Source organism: Panthera leo, chromosome B4, assembly GCF_018350215.1.
Source record: "Panthera leo isolate Ple1 chromosome B4, P.leo_Ple1_pat1.1, whole genome shotgun sequence".
NCBI classification, from domain to species: Eukaryota; Metazoa; Chordata; class Mammalia; order Carnivora; family Felidae; genus Panthera; species Panthera leo.
In genome coordinates, this window is record NC_056685.1 from 104,081,268 (window position 1) to 104,103,838 (window position 22,571).

At 36.4% G+C, this 22,571-nt stretch overlaps 1 protein-coding gene and 1 pseudogene across 1 annotated transcript in view; both read right to left on the reverse strand.

The window, feature by feature from the left end:
• Positions 1 to 1,631, reverse strand: part of LOC122223964 — a 31,164-nt pseudogene extending 29,533 nt beyond the window's left edge.
• The window catches only part of PPFIA2 (PTPRF interacting protein alpha 2), a 481,896-nt gene that overhangs the window by 335,157 nt on the left and 124,168 nt on the right, over positions 1 to 22,571 (reverse strand). The window lies entirely within an intron of this gene.

Sequence of the window (22,571 nt, forward strand, 5' to 3'; positions counted from 1 at the left end):
GCCTCTACTGCCTCAGTTGCCATGGTAACAGGTACATTATTTTCTCCTTAATTTGACTTTTTCCAAGAATTTCATTTGAAAGACAAAGCCAATCACTATCCTGTCTTATTTTGTTTAAGAGCAAGAACAATAATTCAATAGTTGCTACTTATTGAATGATATTATTTATAGGGATGCCAGAGTTGTCCTTTACAAAACCTTCTAAAAGGAGGTATTTATAACTCACTTATATATAAGGAAATGGAGTCTTAGGGAAATGTAACCGTCTAAGATCACATCTTAGGCAAATGGGAAAGTCACATCATTTGAAACCAGTTCTATCTGATTACAAAGGCACACCATAAATCAAAATTACATCTTGGTACTTCTTTATCTGGTACTGATTTTAATTCGGTACACAATATGAAAATGGAATTAATAAATTCCTAACTGATTTCACACATGAAATAATTCTTTGGTGATTGGCTATCTGATGAACTATTTTAATTTTATGGAAGTATTCAGGTTCTTTTGATGAATCAGAAGTGGTTTGTGAAAGACAAAAAAGGAATCCAGAACAACTACAAGGTTTTTGGCCTGAGCACTGAAAGGAGGAAATTGCTACCAATGAGATGAAGGCCGTGAAAGAAGCAGGTTTGAGAAAAATCCAATTGTTCAATTTTGTCCATGTTGAGTTTGAGATTCTATTAGTCATCTAAATAGAGGTGTCACATTGGCAGTTGAATACACAAATCAGGAGACCACATTAGCATACAGACTGAAACCCAAAAAACTGGAATGAAGTCATCAGGAAGTGAATGTAAATAGACAAGAGAAGTGGTCCAAACCCAAGCCCTAGTATACTCCAAAAATAAGAGGCCTGGGAGACCAGCGAAGGAGAATGAGTAGGAACAAACCAGCGGAGTGAGGTGGGGGTGGGGGTGGGGGCGACCAAGAGAGGGATGTGTCCTGGAAGTCCAGAGGTGAGCACTGAAGCAGGGAGGCAAGAGTGATCATCTGTAACAAATGGTGCTGAAAGATCAATTAAAACAAGGACTGAGCACTGGCCACTGGATTCAGCAGATGGTTGGGAGAAAAGCCTATTTTTTTTTTTTTTTCTGACTACAGATTTATTCAACACAAAACAACCTCCTCCAACTTTAGTGAGGTGACTGACCACATCTATGACCAAATCTACCTCTAAACTGGAATTCAGTTACTGAGACAGTCCCGGACTCAGCTTTCTTGTCGGCACCAGGGGACACGGCACTTGGTCTATAGGTGTCTATCAGCTTCCCTTTGTGTGAGTCTTGCAGATCACTCTCCAGAACTCTGGGCTGTGGCCTGCCAATCTCAGGACTTCTGCAGCGCAGAGTGGTAGACACAATCTCAGGGGGCAGGTAAAGGTAATCACAGAGATACTGGATACCCTCGTTGGTGAACTAACAATAGAAATGTTTCCAGGCAAACTGTTCCTTTACACAGCCTCATGATTCGAGAGACTGCAGGACTTTCATGATGTGAAGACTGGGCACATTCTTGTCTGCCAGCTCAAGGTGTTTAGGCATGTGGACATCCTTCTTAGCCACCATCACTCCCTCCTTGAAAGGGAGTTCATAAATGGCAGTATGGTTCTTCCTGGGCATCAACATCTCGGCACCTGCTATGTCCTGGTCCAGAGTTGGAAAGGAAGGGGCATGCACAACATTCAAAAAGCCTCATCGATGTAAATTTAAAATGAAATGGGAGGAGAGGAATGGAAACCATGTGTTTATACAATACTTTTAAAGCACACTGCTGTACAAGGAACCAAAGAAATGAGACAGTAGCTGACAAGGAAAGGAGGGAAAGAAATAAGAACAAGCTGTGCTGAGGGAGACGGTCTAGCAGAAGGTGAAAGATTGTGATGTAGGCTCATCATAGGTGAAGAAGGTGAATTTCTGGAGAAATGTCCTTCAGTAGGTGAAAGGAGGTAGAACGTATGAGAGAAGACACTGGCTTTAGACAGAAGACAACACCATCTTTCATAACAGGTGGGAAGGCAGAGCATGTGGTTTCCCTTGCTGGTAACTATAGTGGTGGGGGTTTGTGTAACTGCTCAGGAACATAGGAAGCTGAGATATCAGCTGAGAGTCAGCTTAGGGGAGGGAGTAGTGAATGTTTGAAGAAGTGAGGAAATGGTATGAAACTGTCATGTAAAACTGTCATGTAAAAGAGAGAGAATAATAAAATATACCTATATTAAAGAACAAGCTTAGACATGCAAGCAAATCAGTTGATTTTAACTTCTTCAATTAAAAGCTTTGGCTGTGAATGGGTGGGTTGCTAGAAGCTAGAGTTTTTATAGCATGGCAGAAAGCAGTTTAGAATGCATGCTCTTTGGAGGAGGCAGTTCCACAGACTGAGAACAGAAGGGAGGAAAGGGATGAGTCACACATGCCCAGTTCATTCTATCAAACTCATCTATTAAGGAAGTCATTTCTTCCTGGGGGCATACAAGTTACTCTAATGGGGCCAGAAGAATTACTCTAATGGGAGTCCAGCCACCTGGAGTAGAGGGGAATGTATTCCCCAGAATGTGACTCCCCTTTCTTCCATTCTCGTGTTCTCTTATTTTCACTACACTTTTTCTTGGACATCATGAAAATAAATACCATTTGACCAAGTTCTGTCCCAATCTATCTGCTAATTCCCATTTTCACTCTCTCTATACCCAACCAAGAATCCATGGTCCATCATATCTTTCATTCTCTTGCCAAAACCCTCACTCTATTTTCTTAATATACTTCTGTTTGACCCATTCAGTAAACAGTTGTATTAATCTACTCGTCCAGCTTCTCTGCTACAACCTGAGTTGATGTGTGTTGTTGGAGCACCTCAGATAATCAAAACACTGACAAATTCATAATCCTCAACCTCAGCAGTGCTCTCTGTACTGCCTGGCCCTTCATCCCTTACATTCCTTTCACAGCAGGTCAATAATAAACATTTCTCCAGTCTGCTAAGGCCTCTCTTTGTTGCTTGCTCACTCATTTGAGGCAGATTAATAGTTGATTGTTTTATACTAAAATTCCTTTCCTTACAATCTCACATCTATTTGCCCCTATCCTTATCTCTTCTTCTCTCATCTCAAAGTCTGAGACTGATACTTCCACTTGAATCTTGTCACAAGGAGAAAAGGAAGCTTCCAGGCAATTTTAACTCTGGGGATCTTCTTAGGCATCATTAGCAATGGTTTGCACTTTTTCTGAAAGACAGTCTCTTTTGTGGGTTTTCCTTAATTGTCCCTGCAAAGCATCCACATATTCAATGGCTTCTCCAAACTTAGGTTGCTATAGACTATCTCCTAACATCACTTAAAATCCTAGATGGTTACAGATATAGAACACACTAGTGATCATCTAGTGGAGTAGAATGTTCTGCACATTAGCATCCTCTATGGTGCTTTAAAAAATACCAATGGTTAGGCCTCAACGCTGGTGATTTTTTATGTAATTAGTTTAAGGATGACAAAACGGTGTTTTTCTAAATCTCCCCAGATTTTTTTTTTCAATGTGCAAACAGGATTAAGGGATAGCTGATGTAGTGGAATTCTTTTTTTATAGTCAAACCGAACATAAGCAAGATAAAAATGTCCTGCTTTTCTTGGTGATACCATGAATCATTCTGAGCTAACTAGGACAGAGCTTCCCAGCCGGTGTGTTGCAAACAGATTACAGGTGTACTGAAACACCAGTCTCTCAGCTTCAGAGTGATTTGTCAAATCCTGGGACTTCCAGAGCTCCTGAGGTACTCAATACTAGGCATGAGCACCCTCCTCTGTCTACATTAGTATAATGGAAAACTTTATGATTTCCTCTTTACGCTACAATGTGAGCAAGATTGAGAAACACTGATCTGGTGTGTGCTTATCCTCAAGAGCCACTGGCTAATATTTCTTCTTTGAGAAGTCTATCTTTTCACCTTTTCTCCATTCAATTCCATTTTTTGGGCGCCTCGGTGTCTCAGTCGGGTAAGCGTATGACTTTGGCTCAGGACACGATCTCACAGTTTGTGGGTTTGAGCCCTGCTTTGGGCTCTGTGCTGACAGCTCAGAGCCTGGAGCCTGCTTCGGATTCTGTCTCTCTCTCTTTCTCTCTCTGCCCCTCCCCTGCTCATACTCTGTCTCTCCATCTCTCTCAAAAATAAATAAAACATTAAAAAAAACTTTTGTAATTCCATTTTTAATGTTTCCTCTCTCTTCTAAGCCCAGGTCATGTGACCAATTTTGTGTTATCAGTAATTTCTTCTGTCCAATAACTAAGTAAGGAATGAAAAGTTAAAACACCATGTAGAGGATGACCTCAGCAAAACTTCATTTTAAATGAATATGAGTATTAGTGAATTATTAAAAGTTCTTATTATGTCCTGGATCACAACCTCCTGGTTGGAAATGCAGACATCTAAATGACTATGGTCAAGTCACAATTTTTCAGCTTGTTGATTAGAAGGCCATGCAGATACAGAATCAAGAGTTTATTATATCATGATAAATTATGGGCATACATTAATTTCTTCAATTTATCTGCCTTGTACTTGACATTCACCACACATAAATAAATGAAAGGAACATAAATATTAACATTTCATAACAAAGACAGAAATTCTTATTATAAATGCATTGCTTTAATATCAAAAGGGCCATAATCAGTAACATGATTACGATGCCTTGGACAGCATTACACACTCTAGCATCCCCAGTCATACAAAATAAATATTAATGTGATTGAACTTATTAGATGCAAGGAATTTGATAATTCTTTGAACTTTGATTGTATTATTATTAAATCACCAACTCAGTACATGGGATCTAGCACCAAACAGATCCAAGTTCAAATCTCCATGCTTCTTTCTTGATAAATAAAGCTTTGACTTAGCTTCCCTGTGCATCAGGTTTCTTTGAAGTGGGGATTAAAATAGGTTTCAACTCATTGTAAAAACAGAGATAATGTATTTTAAAAAACTTACTGTCATTGTTACCCTCTCAGCACTCAGAATCCAAACCGACTTTCCAAATTTCTTTATTCAACCCAACAACAATTGTGTTTCATTTATCCCTTGCCCAATTGTTTTTGGTTGCCTGGAATTTTCTTTTTACTCATTTCAAGATCTAGTTTCACTGCCCCCTCATCTATGAAGTCTTATCAATCCAGAAACTTTTTACTGTCACACAATTAGTCCACACTTCAATTGTGGCCCTTACTAAAGTCTGCAAAAGGTGAGTTATTAGCATGTTGGTGTGCTTGTACACTCAACTGGGGGCTGTTGGAGAATGTGGATTGTTCTCCACACAGCAGCCTGTAAGATCTGTTAAATATGTGAATCAGGCCATTGCATTCTCTTACTCTCAACCTTCCAGAAGCTTCCTGTCATATTTTGAAGAAAATGCAAAGTCCCTAAATACAATTCTGTCCTCAGTTCATGCCACCACGCCCCTATATACTGTCCACTGCCAAATGATCTCCTTGCAGTTCCCAAAATATAATGTCAATTGATACAATGAAGATCTACTGAGTACCAGCTATGAGGTGGATTCTATTCTAGGCATTTAGCATATATTGGTAAACACAATAGACAGACACCCTTCTTTGTAGAGCTCTCACTGCAGTGGGAAGAAGTGCAAAAACCACCAATACAATAAGTAAATTAAATTGTATGTCAGAGGGGATAAGTGTAATGGAAAGAAGTAGAAGAGTGAAGAGAAACAGGCACTAGAACAAGGGAAGAGGGATTAGTGAGCTGTGATTTCAAATTCCATATTGATGTTGCCTCCTTGGTATTTGCAACTGCGGCTCCTTTTGCCTGGCTCTCTCCCCAGCCCACCCAATAGTCAGATGGTTCCGTCCATCAGTTACTTAAGGGTATGCCTAAACGTCAGCACTTCTGTAAGTTCTTATCTGAAGACGGTCTAAAAAGTATGTCCCCACTCTTTCCCTGCAACACTTTATTCCCTTAGTCAGCTTTATTTTCTCCATTGCACTATATGTGAAAAATGACATTTATTCATTTTATAAAGGAATGTATTTTTTTTTGTTTTATTAACTGTTGCATTCATTCCCATAATGTTTGGCATAAAGTTAATAAATATTCATTGAATAAATGAACGTAGGTAATAATTAGCTTCAACTAATCGTTATTAAATATCAGAGGTAGGGCCAAGAAGACTAAAATTTAGTCAATAATCTATTATTTCTCAATAACTGGGAAGAGTTTTTATATTTTAAAGTTCTGCTTCTGATGTCCATGGCACTTCTATTGAAAAAATTTCCTGACAAACTTCTTTAAATTGGACCACTGATTCATCAATTCAACAATTAAAAACTGAGTGCCTATAATGTTCTCAGCTTTGTACTAAGCACTGGGGATACAGCAATTCACTATATTGTGCACCTGAAACTAATATAACACTGTAAGTTATTTATATTAGAATTTAAAAATAAATAATAATAAAATTGTTTAAATGGAGATAATTATTTTAAAGTAATCTTTAATAAAAACCCCTATACATATATTATAAAAATTAAAATCCAAAAATTGTGAATATAATCACACTGCTAATCTTTTTGAGTTAAATTACCATTCAGCAATGGTCACAGAAGCTTGATATTTTTGTGTGTGTCTCCTCCCTGGATTCAGAGTAAAGCTAACTGTTTCTCCCTGGTGAAGGACCAGGAGCACCTGAATTGGTAAATGTTCCTTCTATTCTTAGGAGCTTTGGTCCTGATGACAATGACACTTAGATTAAGGGTTAGTGAAACATAAAGGTTTATATGGTTCAAATTTGTCCTCTGGGTCCAAAATGATGCAGTACCAGATCTACTGAGTAGTTTTTATAATCTATAAGTTAAAATGTACCAACATTTATACTTTTATACCTAGACTATAACTAAAACCTAGAATGATATAAAGATATAAACAAATATCCAAACTTTCACGTGAGAGACAGCCAGAAAGACAGTCTGAGGCAGAGAATGACCAATAAACTTTATGAACTATTATGTCTACTACTGATTTTAAATTATTTTCTGTTCGGTGATGTAATACCTTCGTTATCTTAAAATTACCCATAAAAAGCTGTATTTGTTACAATTTAGGGAAAGAAGGTAATGGAAATGCCTCCATGCATGAGTCAAGGAGGTTCAAGGAGAGGACAGATTCTGGTAGTATCTAAGAGTATCTAAGGTCATTGGAATTGAGCCTGCAGCATAAATCAGAAGCATCAAGTTTGATGCAAATGGCAGGCAAATTTAAAATCCCCCTTTACATCTAGAGAAATGTTAAGGGTACTTTAGCATTTATCATACCCATGATAAGATAGATATATTATTTAGATATTAAAGGAAATATCTTAACAAAATGTAAGGGCACCTTAACATCTATCACACCCATGATAAAGAATATTATTTACATATTTCAATATTAAAGGAAGGAACTTAAAGAAATGTCATTTATTTATTTAAAAATATATATTTGTATGTGTGTATATATATACAAATACATGTGTGTGTATATATATGTATATATACTTTATTTGTGTATATATATACATATATATATATATATGTATATATATATATATGCTTTAGGAAATCAGTGTGTGTGTGTGTGTGTGTGTGTATACATACTTTCTATAAAGCTGTTTGAACTGTTGAGGATGCTACTGTGAACAAAACAGAAAAAACAGTCCTTTCCTCATGGAGCTTACCTTCCAGTGGAGTAAATAGGAGAACTGAATTTTTTTAAAAGGTAATTAGAAAAGGCCCCCAGGAAAAAGTAACATTTGAACAGAAACAGACTTGAGGTGAAGAATGAGCCATGGAGGTATCCAAAGGAAAAGGGTATTGGGTAAAGCAAAGAAGAAATACAAAGGTGCTAAGGTGGTAGCATGCTCAGGGTGTGAATAAAGAAAAGGGAGGGTGGTGTCCCAAGCTGGGTACATGAGCAAGGGAGCTTTAGATGACAAAATCACAATGAGAACAAGAAGCCATATTATGGTGGATGTTATAGGGCATTAACTGGGCATTGGCTTTTATTCTGAGTAAGACAGGAGGCAGGGTTGAAGGCTATGGAAGGCCTTGAGGGGAGGAGAGACATGATTAAATGGTTGACCAACGTTTTAAAAGAATCATTCTGCCTTCTGGGTTAAGAATAAAGTATAGACAATACCCAGTAGTGGGATTACTAGATCATAGGGTAATTCTATTTTTAAATTTTTTGAGGAAGTTCCACACTGTTTTACACAATTGCTGTACGTTTGCCTTCTCACCTATAGTGCATAAGGGTTCCTTCTTCTCCGCAGCTTTACCAACACTTGTTGTTTTTTGTGGATGTGTTTCTAGCCATTCTGACAGGTGTGAGATGATAACTCACTGTGGTTTTGATTTGCATTTTTCTGATGGGAAGTGATGTAGAGAACCTTTTCATTATTTACAATAGCCAAGATATTGAAGCAACCCAGTGTCCACTGATAGATGAATGGATAAAGAAAATGTGATATATATGTTTGTATGTGTATATATATATATATATATATATATATATATATATACACACACACACACACACACACACACACACACACACACACAATGGAGTATTACTCAACCATAAAAAAGAATGAAATCTTGCCACCTGCAACAACATGAGTGGATATAAAGAGTGTAGTACTAAATGAAATAAGTCAGTCAGAGAAAGATAAATACCATATGATTTCACTCGTATGTGGAATTTAAGAAACAAACAAAAGAAAAGAAAGAGACCACCAACCACCACCACCACCACCAACAACAACAAATTCTTAAATATAAAGAACTGGTGGTTGCCAGAGGGTCGGTAGGTGTGTACATGGGTTAAATAGATCAAGAGGATTAAGTGGTAATAACTGAGTAATGTACACAAGTGTTGAATCACTATTTTGTAAAACTGAAACTTAACTATAATGAAATTTTAAAAATACATAAAAATTTAAAAACAAAAAAGAATGAGGCTTGGGGAGGGGAGGTTAGAGGGGTACAAGGGAAATGAACTAGGGCGCTATTCAGGTGAAAGCTAATGGTGGCTCAGACAAAGGTGGAAGTGGTAAAGGCGACTGAGACCTAGCTGGACTTTAAAAATATTTTGAAGGTAGATTTGGAAATAAGAGAAATAAGAAACCAGCATAACTCCAAGAATTCTACCTACATGAAGACTATGGTTGGATCAAGTTTGGAAGGAAGATCCACAACTCGATTTTCAACATGGACATCTATTAGACATTCACATGGAGATTTTAACTAGGTGGTTGGACACATGAGCTTGGGTTTCAGTGGAGAGTCTTAGCAAGAACAATAAATTTGGAAGTCTTCAGTGTGTAGACTTAGGGGAGTAAATACTGGAAAAAAAAGAGAAGTCTAATTACTAAACCCTCCAGTGCCCCAATATTAAAAGAGTCCAGCAAAATGAAGAAGGGCCAGCAAAAGAAGCTAAAAGGAGGGGCCAGTAAGCAATACACTAGGATGCGGATGGTGTTTCACCAGTGGAGCATCCCACTCGTAGTCTCCTACCTGAAGCAAAAGGCTTCTACTTAGAGAAGGCAGCCTCTTTAGCCAAGCCGATAACTTGGATAGCAAACCAGGTAGACTGAAAAAGGAAGTGGCATTTTCCTGGTCAACTAGATGATGTTCATGATGTTGATGTTCAGTCACATGATTATATTCCCATTCTGACTCTAATGGAGGGTCAGGAGGGGAATATAATAATGAACAACTTGTGCCTAAATTTGATACAGAGCTCAACGCCAGTACCTGAAATAATCTGGGAGTGCTAGATGTTAGCAGTAAGAGGTATATAGATTCTTCGAGTAAAATGTTGATATAATCCAGTGATTGATAATTTTCTTTTTTTCTAAATAGAATATATTTTATTTATTTTATTAAGTGTTTACTTTTAATCCCAGTATAATTAACATGGTGTCATATTAGTTTCAGGTGTCAAATATAGTAATTCATTCTATACATTCAATTCTATACATTATTCAGTGCTCATCAAAATAAGTGTACTCTTTAATCTCCCGATCACCTATTTCACCCATCCCACCTTCCACCTCTGCTCTGGTAACCATAAACAGAATGTATTTTAAGTGAAATTATATGTGGGAGCCCAAGATGTAAGCCATATAAAAGTGGAATTTCTTTGTTTGAGTCAGAATCAGAGTCCTGCTTGTTCACAGTCCTGCTGAAGCTAACCTCATTGAGGCATCCTGACATAGTCCTAGGGCCTTGGTAAACATGGCTTAAAAACACAAGCATAAATGTAAAAAAAAAAAAAAAAAAACCTTAATCAGTTCAGAGGGGAAAATAATCGGCATTTGCAGCAGTCAGGAAAGGTTTGGGGGAAAAGGACCTCCATAAAATATGTCCAGGTTGTCAATGTATTGTTTTTCCTCCCTAGATTATGATGTGCAAAATCTCTAAAACTACTGATAGCATAAAGAGGATAACCAGGGCTATCTATCAATCATTTTAAATAAATTGTAATTTAAAGAAAAGGAGAAAGTTAATAGTGTAGAAGAAAATTAAACTTGATGTAAATAAGAATACACACATTTAGTGAGGTTTATCCATTTCAGGAACACATTAAATCTAAAATAAGGGAATAAAAAGATGCATTTAAAAGTTTAAAACAGGGGTGCCTGGGTGGCTCATTTGGTTAAGCGTCTGACTCGTGATTTCAACTCAGTTCGTGGTTCCTGAGACTGAGCACACCCCTCCCCTCCATGTCCACCCCCTCCCACCATAGGGCTCTAATCTGGGAGGGCAGAACCTGCTTGGGATTCTCTCTCTCCATGTCTTTGTCCCTCCCTCACCCCCAAAGTAAATAAACTTAAAAAAAAAGTTAAAAAAAAGAGAAACAACATAGTGACTATGCTCTTCCACAGCCACCAAGACAGAAGTTGCAATAAAGAGGAGGCATGATAATGAACTCACAGTTGCAGTATTAATCTATTTTAATCAAATGAGAGATAAGCCTTTCTGCCAGCACTAAGTGGAAGTGTGAATAGGAAAGCAATCTTGTGGGGTCCCTCAAGAGGAATACTCCAGCTTATTTAGAGATGTGAGATATTCAGGAGATATTCAAAACAGTGAAAACAGAGATGCTCAAAATGTACAGCATTAATTTAAAAGAGTAGATGAAAAGGAATAAGTGTCATGAGAAATATAAACTGGTATTTATAAATGCTCATTAAAATAATGAGTATCTTAGGCAATTTTAATGACCTAAAATGATATGCCATTAACTTCATCCATCTACTATACAGAATTGGAACATTAATTTTCTGTCTAAGGCCAACAATGTTTACAAATGTGAGCAGTTAAGTGATCTGCAAAGATGTCAGAGTAACTAACATTTGCAATGTAAGACTCCCACTACAATCTGTTTTCAGATTGCATATACAGTATATCCACAATTGCATCCTATGGGTATGTGGGTACAGTTTCTAAAACCAGGCATTCAAAAGAAGAACAAATGTCCTAATGATTCAGATATGCATCTGGACCTTTTCTTTATACGAATTTGATACCAAAAAACAAACTAACTCATTTTTTCCTTCTACTAGAATTATGTAAATTATGTAACGGCAGGGAATTTTGTTTTGGTCATTGTTATAACCTCATTGCTTAGAAGAGTGCCTCACAAAGTCACAACTCAATGAATATTAGTTGATAGAATGAATGCCAGAAACATACACAAGATATAGTGACAACACCATTCCCTGGAAGTCAGTAAAAAGGTTCACTTTATTTTTTTTTTATTTTTATTTTTTTTTAATTTTTTTTAACATTTATTCATTTTTGAAAGGCAGAAAGAGACAGGGCGAGAATGGGGGAAGGGCAGAGAGAGAGGAAGACACAGAAACAGAAGCAAGCTCTAGGCTCCAAGCTATCAGCACAGAGCCCGACACGGGGTTCGAACTCACGGACCGCAAGATCATGACCTGTGTCGAAGTTGGCCACTTAACCAACTGAGCCACCCAGGCACCCCAAAAAGGTTCACTTTAAAAAAGCTACTTTGAATAGTAGAATTATAGACTTGCATAGATAGGAGGCCCTAAAATGTATATTCACTTTTTACTACCAAATTATAGACAATACACTCCATTTTTGGTGAATATAGAAACATAACAACATTTGGTAATTAAAACAAACTGCAGGAGACAGGAACTGATTTTTCTAATTGTCCCTATGCTGATAATCATCAGAAGTAATTAGGGAAAGAGGAAAGCCTTATAACATGGTTAAGTGGCATTAGATTTTTTTACTCAGATAAGAAGTAGGCCAAAGCAGGTTAAATCAAAACAAAACAAAAGTATAGAAGCAAAACAAACAACAACAAAAAAACCAACCATAGGTGGTTAAAATTCAGTTTGCAGGTCGCCCAAAAGAGAAATAAATATTTAACTTTGAATTCTTAAAAAGCCTCTGTGTGTGTGTGTGTGTGTGTGTGTGTGTGCATTTGTGCATGTGTGTATAAAATAGAACAAAGGAAAATCTTGCATCCTAAATAACTCCGTTTATCATACTTGCAACCAATCCTTGTGTGAATTACTATGCTATAATTATTCATTCAATATAATATATAAATGTTCATATAATAATTATCCATTCTTATATTCAAACAGTGGTATAATTTCTCCTTCTCAGATAGTCCCAGATCCTGCTGTCTATAGTTTTATTAGAAGGCTTACAACCTTATCTCTTACAGTAGAATTATTTGTATATTCATTTCCTTCAATTCACTGTCAGTTCTCTTAAAGACCATGGATAATGGCTTATTAACCTTTAGTACTAAGTTACTGATGGTTAGATCATAAAATGTGACAGAAAAATCTGTATTTTTTCTTGCTTTATCTATAAATTGATTCTGTAAGTCTTATGAGATTAAAGACCGTACTCACAACTTTATCTTCTATGCTAAGAAATTACTAAAACAATATTTACTGAATGGTTAATTAGAAAAATTCATAATTGGAATAATTATGGTTTTGAAGAACCACAGACATGACACAAGTATACATGGCAATTAACAGAACTTATACAAAGATATCAAAAAATTAAAATTTAAGTTAGATACATCAGGACACCAGGAAATCTTTTGTGGAAATGGAAATTATTATGTGTTAGCTAAAGATATCATGTTTTTGAGTTTGGAGTCTATTTTGAATAGAGAAGTGTTAACCACATCATTTTCCAACTAAGATGTGATGAAAGTAAGACTGTGACATTGGGGTTAAAAAAGGCAAATTTTACTTAGTACTCTTTTATCTCCTGTAAACAAGGCAGTTACATTTGGGCACTAGTCAAATAGTTGCATAAAAAGAAAACACACCACAAAAAACAATGTTCACTATGTTCATGATCAGAACATTATGCCACCAAACCTTTATAGTGAGTCACTTGTCATATTTTATACTAATTGGTTTGCAATAATAGATCTTTGGCAAGGGAAAACATTCCTTGTGAAATGGTGACTAGGAAGGAACAGGTGCAACAGAAGAGACAGGTGGTTTGGAAAATGGATCTTCATATGTATAAGCACTAAACATCAAAACACAGTCTTCCTAGGGTAGTTGATAATCATATGACAATCATAATCAAACTGGCAAATCTAGAAAAATATAGAGTAGATACATGCTCATTATATATTCTGTTTCTTAATTATTAATTTGTTAGCCAGGACAAATCGTATAATTTATACACTGCTTTAGCACTTGTCCCAGGTCGCAGGGTTATATATAATATCTAACTATGATAAGGGTGATGACAAAATACCTTAAGGAATTTCCTCTCCACATTTTACCCCAGACAGCAACCAGAATTAAGGCAATGAATGGCATAGTCTTTTACTAGTCCCAGGCTTTCTCAGAATTTTAATAATGGAAGTAACAACTTCTAAGTGACAGGTTATATAAATGAAAAAGACCCTTTCATATGCTAAATATGATATCAATGCAAAAGTGAAGGAGGTTAGGCCACAATGCAATTAACTATGCTATAAAAAAACATTTCAGAATAACTTAGTCTGTTAAAATGCTAATAATTGGGCAAATTTCATACAGAATGAATTTGAGGCAGTTTGTTAAAATATAGAGGTAATGATGCTATGAAGTAATGCTGTGATTATAATAAATTAATCACTTTTATTCTCTGAAGTGGTACTAGAATTTACTAGAATTCATCCATGTTCATCACCAAGCTTGTCTTGAGTCATAGGAGGACCTACTTAGCTAAAAAATATGGTTGTTTAAATAAAAATTTATGAAGTATGGGACATGTCACTACTCTCACTAAAATAAATAAACTGCATATTTTATTTTTCTAAGGAAAAATACCACAGACATGACACAATATATATATGATATATTGATACGATACACATATCACACAGACATGTGTGTGTATATATAATATATATATATTATATATACACAATATATGTCTGCATGAATACACACACAAACACATATACACACACATATAATCGTGCTCTACATAAAGAACAGGAGGCTTCTGGGATATCAGAATTGCTTCTGTTCAGCTTATGAGAATTTTTTATAATCTACAGACAAATTGGGCTCAGATTCGTGCCTAACTGCTAAATTTGTGCATTTACACACTTTAAACCAGATCATGGTTGGGACCTAACCTTATTAGTCTCAGTAATTCTGATATGTCAAGGTTGTCTATACCACAGTCAATTTGCATGGACATGTCCTGAGCACTGGGAAAAAAGCTGTGAATGGGGAATTAGAAGTCTGCATTTACATCCCAAAACATGAAATTTAGTGAGAAAAATCATGCTTGACTTCAGATACAGTGTTCAGATTCGTTATTACAATTTGAATTCTCTATGGATAACACTCCAAGAAGGCAGGAAAACTCAATGTGAAAGGAAAGATCTGGAAGCTGTGTGTCAAAACTCAGCACTGGTGTCATCAATACAGTGTGGGAAGGAAGGAAGGAGGGAAGGAAGGAAGGAAGGAAGGAAGGAAGGAAGGAAGGAAGGAAGGGGCCTAAAATGAAGCCCGAAAAATCTTTAGAAATCTGGCTGAAGTTGAGTAACATAGCTGTAACATCTGAGAGCGAGCCCCTTATTCCCTGTGGTGCCTGTGTGAGTCAGACCTTACGCACAGACCACAAGAGCTGACAGCACATGGGCAAAGCAGGGTTTAGGGCAGAATGCAGGGGAGTAAGAGCATATGTGTGGAAAAGTGCCTTCTACTCTGTATTATGTTTTGGTGTCTCTCAGATACCATATCAAAATTCTCCATTTCCAATCCTGGCAAATTATATTCCTCTTTCTTGCTATTACTCTATTTTCCCTTTCTTTACATCCTTTCTCCTTCTGACTCTTCTTTCTATTAGGCATTATGAATATTCAAGAAATTTTGTGATCTCTAGTATTCTGGTAGTTTAGTGATTTCCTTTAGGAACTTTCACAAGAGCAAAACAAGCAAACAAACAATAACAAAATAACACACACATAAACTGGATTTGGTCTCAGATGGCACCAGCTGAATCATGGCTCTGCTACTTTGCATAATGGCTATTATGTGTCCCTGGGCAAGATACTTAACTTTTAACATCATGGTTTCTCAGGCTGTAAACTAGCTACAATAACACATACCTGAGAAATTTCTTGAGAACACTGTAACTGGACATATTATTTGAAAATAACTAACATTACAGACACCTTAATATTTGTTGATTTCATTTATATGTTATTTCTATTATTCTGTGGGCATTTTCTACGCATTATTGTTATTTCCTTATTTTTCCCCTCTCTTCTATTTCTACATCCCATAATTTTTTTGCACTATAGCTTCAGTGTCTGTGACAAAAAGAAATATGATGCAAAAGTCACAGAAAGAGAAAGAAACCATACTCAATAGCAATCGTTATCAGGTTTCATTAAAAAACCCAATCCCAGAGCCTCACTTAGTTGACGGAAATGTCCAGTTCCTGCAGCAGAACATGTAAAACTAGTTTTAGTTACTCCTTTTCTAAGTTTGATCATTAACTCGTGGTGCTACCATTTATAGCAACTTAGTAAGTGTAAATTTTACACCATACCTAATACAGGAACCTTAAAGGTAGTGAGAGGATGCTTCTTAGGTCAAAAAGAACTTTAAAGAAACGTAAAAGAATTATTCTCTGTAAGTTTAAAAAAAAAAAAAAAAAGCTATTTTCAGGGCACCTGAGTGGCTTAGTCAGTTTAAGCATCTGACTTCGGCTCAGGTCATGATCTCGTGGTTCATAGGTTCAAACCCGGCATCAGGCTCTGGGCCAACAGCTCAGAGACTGCAGTCTGCTTCAGATTCTGTGTCTCCCTCTCTCTGTGTCCCTCCCTGCTCATGCTCTGTCTCAAAAATAAGTAAACATTAAAAAAAGCTATTTTCAAGCCTTTTCCATTGCATATTTTCAAAGGAATGTTTTCTACTAAGTAGCTTAGTTAATTTATAAAATCTCAAATTAAATCTATAGTACATAGTCTGAAGTACCACCAAAAATATAATTCTGTAATAAATTTGTTATTACTGCATCTTTATTAAATTTGAAAAGCATATAATCTTAAAAAAATTAAGGGATGTAACAAATAAACACAACATTGGATATAAATAGAAATTCTCTTCTGAGCTGTTTGAGTCACCCTGCAGTATGTCTGGTAGAATGGGCAGAGTACTGCACAAAATAATGAAATTAATAAAACTGGAATTGTGCGCTGAACATTATGTTCTTGGCAGGAATGAAGGTGATGCTATCATAAAGAACACCTGCTTCCAGAAATTTGACTGGAAGACTCCATTGCATTATTTTCCTAAGAACAAAAGTGAATGTACATTTTAGATGACATGTATTATTTTGGGGATTGTTGGGGTGGGAAGTTAGTGTGGGCAGAGATTTTTGAAGTGCTCAGTATGCTAAACCGTTCTTTATCCTCTAAACACTTTTTCCTCTTTGGTCCTGTGAAGAGTTATCATTCTTGTGCTACATTAACTTGAGTCATAGGGATGTAGATAAAATTAATAACTGATCTACTTCTACCTATCAAAAAAGCTTTTAATCCATAAGGGATCCTTTTATTTTTCCTTATGTCTTATGCGATGTGCGTCAAAGCAAGAAATACCTTTATCAGTGATTAAGCAAGAGTCATCAAAATCCACGACAACTTTACAAATAAGAATTATTTTGATCACTGTCACTCTCCTAGGACAGTATTGGCAGTTTACTACAATTGCTTTTCTGAGGTATCATTACAAGAATGTAATCTTATTCCAGTGTCACACATGGGATATATCTATTGCATAGCTATAAACATTACAACCTATAGGAAAATGTAGAGCTAATTTGTCTTATTTAAAATTAAATACTATGTAGTTAAAATGGAACCCTTTTATGTATCCCGACAATGATGCTAAATTCATGATCAAAGGTACCTAACATCCACTTATTAAATGCTATGGTCCTTGCAATTGCAATTATTTTCACAGATTGCCCTCTTGTGGCCATATGTGATGCTACAAACAACAAAATGAAAATTTTTCATGTATGGTATTTTTTTTCTATCTAGGAAATGATTTGAGGGTTTATATCTTAAAATTCACTTTATAATGTTTCAAGATGAAATATCCATGAATATTCTTCAACGTAAGTTATAAGTAAAATCTTGATTTCTTTTTAAAAATTTTTTTAATGTTTATTTTTGAGAGAGAGAGACAGAGAGACAGAGCACAAGTGAGGAGAGGCAGAGAGAGAAGGAGACACAGAATCGTAAGCAGGATCCAGGCTCTGAGCTGTCAGCACAGAATTTTATGTGGGGTTCGAACCCACAAAATGCAAGGTCATGACCTGAGCATAAGTTGGATGTTTAACCAACCGAGCCACCCAGGAGCCCCAAATCTTGATTTCTGAAAATTCAAAACTGGCTGCAATAAAATTATTCAAGAAATACAATAAATAAGTAAATGGAGTCTTGTTATGGTTATTAATTTTAAACCGTGGACACTCATTGATCCATAAAACTAATATGATTTAATTTCATCAAATTAAGTTCTAAAGTTATCTGTAACATAAATTTCAAGAGAAAGAGAAATTTTAGGATATAATCTAATATTATTATTAGAAAAGTACTAGTATTAGAAAAGGATTTATTCTTGGTTACCTAACATATTTAATATACTGAGCACTTTCATTTTCAAAGACAGCTTAAGAAATAATACAATCAGACAATGAAGCTGCTAAAAATGTATTGATCTTGAGCTAGGTATTTAAGCTTTCTAAGCCACAGCTTCTTCATTTGTAACATGACAAGTTCGAGCCAGGTGATCTTAACATCCCTTTTAGCTGTGGCCTACATCGCATTAGCAAGAACTAACTAGCAATGAAGAGTTATGTTCTTGTTTTGTTTTGTTTTGTCTTTCTAGCTGAATTCTAGAATGTAAGTCAAAATATCTATTAATTCCTCTAAAAAAGATGCTGCCTTGTCGTCACATTTGTAAACTTCAAAGAGAGTTCTTCTCAGAGCAAAAGGACACAGTGACACATGATATTTACAGTCCCTGTTGCTTTCAGTGCTGGAATAGCAAGGAGTGGCGCAGAACAATAAAAGGGAGGGAGAGGACCACAGGCAGAGAGATGCTAAGCAGGTTTCCCTGGGTAAACTGAATTAGTTGACCTTTCTACCTCTTCCAGAAGGAATATATGCCAAAAAGAAAGGTAAAACCAGCTCTGTAGTCACCACCACAATGAGAAACAGACACAAACTAAATCATACAAGCTTTGTGAATGTTCATGTAACATAGATCTCAGGAGATACCTATCTATATATATATATATATATATATATATATATATATATATATATATATATAGACAGAGAGACTGATGGACTGATTTTATAATGCATCGATTACTTTAATGCAATGTACATTACATTGAATGAGCATTGATAGTTTGATTTAACTATACAGCAAGTTAAAATCCAGGAGTCATTTAAAATATTTAAAAATGTTTTTAATGTTTATTTTATTTTTGAGAGAGACAAAGAGACAGAGTGTGAGCAGGGGAAGGGAAGAGAGAGAGGGAATCAGACAGAATCTGAAGCAGGCCCCAGGCTCTGAGCTGTCAGCACAGAGCCCAATGCGGGGTTCAAGTTCACCAACTGCCAGATCATGACCTGACCTGAAATCAGCTGTTCAACCAACTAAGCCACCCAGGCTCCCCTAAAACACTTATTTTTAGATGAAATTCCTTTAAGATTAAAAATAACTGCTTAATCTCTACTACATTTATTCAACAAATCAGTGATTAGCCTTTATAACAGCTAGAAGCTGGAAACTTAATTGTTTTTTGTTTGCTGTTTTTGGGGGTTCTTGTTGCTGTTGTTGTTTTGCCTGGACTTTCCATCTTCAAATATCATCTATCTCACCCATACTAACTATATGGTCTCTCTCTCATACAGGGATCTAATTAACTTAAGCAGACAAGGAAAGTATAGAAAAAGTACACAGTAGCTCATAGAACCACCAAAAGCAATTGAGGTACCTGGCTTGGAAAAACAAAAACAAAAACAAAAACAAAAACAAAAACAGAGGGTCTGGAGTAATTGGGACCACCCCAAACCACAAGACCCATCAAATGAACATACTATTGTCAGAGAACACTAAATGCCAATGGGCTGCAGATGTTCCCACCAAGACCTAGATCACTGAAGCCCCTAGGAGATAAATATTGCTGCTTCTGTTGATCCACAGAAAGGATTTTTGTAGCAGGTAGAGTTATGGCTCTTCAAACACATCCACATCTCTGAAATCTGTGAATGTGTTGCTTTACATTGCAAAAAGGCTTTAAAGATCTAATTAACTTAGGGATCTTGAGGTGGAAAGATTATCCTGGATCATTCAGTGGCCCCAAATGTAACCACAAAGGTCCTTAAAAGAGGGAGGCAGAATGCAAGGGTGAGAAGGTGATTTGAACATGATACGCTACTGGCAAGGCCATGGAGGAAGGGGCCTTGACCCATGGAATGCAGTAGACTCTAGAAACTGGAAAAGATAAGGAAACAGGTTCTTAGAACCGCCAGAAAGAACACAACATGGCTGACACCTTCATTTTAGCTTAATAAGATCAATTTCAGACCTCTGACTTCTAGAAAAGATAATACATTTGTGTTGTTTTAACTTACTAACTTTGTGGTAATTTGTTAGAGTCGCAGTAAGAAACAAATAAGTCCCCCAATGCAGATGCCTCCTTGATCACTAGTGCTCATTTACAATGCTGGTTGGGTACATCAGACTTGCCAGGCCCAGGGAATGCAGCTAATGCCTAACCACATGACAGCCTATAAAGCCAGTATTTTTGTAGCTTCTATAGGGCACAGAGGCTCTGCTTCCCTCTGACACACACAGTGAGACAAGCAACAAAAGCAAAAATAAATGAGTGGAACTACATTAAATTAAAAAGCTTCTGCACAGCAAAAGAAACAGCTAACAAAATGAAAAGGCAAACTATGCAATGGGAAAAATCCATGGGAAAAATGCCAATCATACTGAGAGACTAAGAGAAAAATTACCAGGTGTACGCACAACTGCAAAGAAAAGACACCCCCCCCCTCCCCCGCCGTTCCCGGAACCAGCCAGGGCGTGCCCGGTTGTGGTCTGACCTAAAGGCGGGAACCAATCAAGTTCTGCTGAGTGGTTTGAAAAAAAGGCAGGAACCAATCAAGTTCCGCTGAGTGTTCAAATTTAAATGTCAACCAACAACAAGCTCTGTAACCACGAAAAATCCCTAACTTGTTTGTGCCTGTCTATAAAAGAAGCTGTAAGATCCTTGCTCGGGGCCTCTTGCTGTCACCGGCAACGAGTGCGCAGAGGACTGGGTTCGAACGTGCAATAAACGACCCTTGCCGCTTGGCTTTGACTCTGGACTCTGGTGGTTTGTTCTTGAGGGTCTTTCGAATTTGGGCATATCAATACATCTAATAAGAGGTAAATATCCAAAAAATATAAGACTCTTATAACTCAATGGCAAAAAGAAACCTGAAATAATCCAATGTAAAAATGGGCAAAGGACTCAAACTGACATTTTTCTAAAGAAAATATTCAAAAGGCCAATGGACACACGAAAAGATACTCAACATCACTGAGCATCAGGGATGTGCAAATGAAAACAATGAGAAATCAATTGAGTCCCGTTAGGATGGCTATTATCAAAAAGACAAGAGATAACAAGTGCTGGTGAAGATGTGGAGAAAAGGGAACATTTGTGCACTGAATGTAAACTGGTACAGCCACTCTGAAAAAACAGTATGGCGGTTGCTCAAAAAATTAAAAACAGAACTACCCTACGACCCAGCAATTGCACTTCCAGGTATCTGGCAGAAGTGATATCACTATCCTGAAGAGACAGCTCCACCCTCATGTTCATTTTGGCATGATTCACAAGAGTCAATGAATGAAAATAACCTAGGTGCCCATCTACAGATGAATGGATAAAAAATGTGGTATATATAGGAAGGAGTATCAAAAGAAGGAAATTCTGCCTTTTTGACAACCTGGATGAAACTTGAGGGCATTATGCTAAGTGAAAAAAGCCAGAAAGAGGAAGAAGAATGCTGTATGATCTTATTTATAGGTGGAATCTGAAAAAAAAAAAAAATACACCAAAACAAAAAACCCAGCTTATGGATACAGAGAATGATTGGTGGTTGCCAGAGGTGGGGGGTGAGGGCTAATAGAATGGGTGAAGGTGGAAGGTGGTTAAAAGGGACAAATTTCCAGTTAAAGATAAGTATATTCTGTGCATGTAATGTACATAGCAACTATAGTTAACAATACTGTACTGCAGATTTGAAAGTTGCTAACAAAGTAGAGCTTAAAAATTCTCATTACAAGAAAAAAAAATGTTAACTATGTGGTAACTATGTGAAGGGATGAGCATGAACTAAACTTATTGTGGTAATCATTTCACAGCATATATACACGTGTATATACACATGTATACATATATACATACATATCAAATTGTTATGTTATATACCTTAAGCTTACACAATGTCATGTCTCAGTTTAATCTAAATAAAATTAGATGCAGTGGGGGAAGAAGTAAATGGTGAAGAATCCTCAAAGCATAGGAGAGATTCAGGTGCTAGGAAACCCAAAGAAAGTACAAATATCTCTTATTATTATACTTTCATATTATCATTATTCTTTGGATTGTATCATCATCATATTGCTTTTGGAAGCCTGATGTTCTAGTCCTGACGACTTTCTGATCCATTACCTCCATTCTTTCCCAGATCACTACCTCCAACAGCTCAAAGCAAAATCATAAAACTTCAAAAACTAAAACTTCTACTTTAGCTATTAGAGATCAAAGCCAGTTCCTACTGTAGCTAAAACTATAGCTATTTCAGACATGCCATGATATTAAAAAATAAATATTTTCTATATAATTGTGTCTTTTCTATATAATGCTTTCATTAAAAGAAAAAAAAAATTCCTGCTGCTAGTCTCTGTC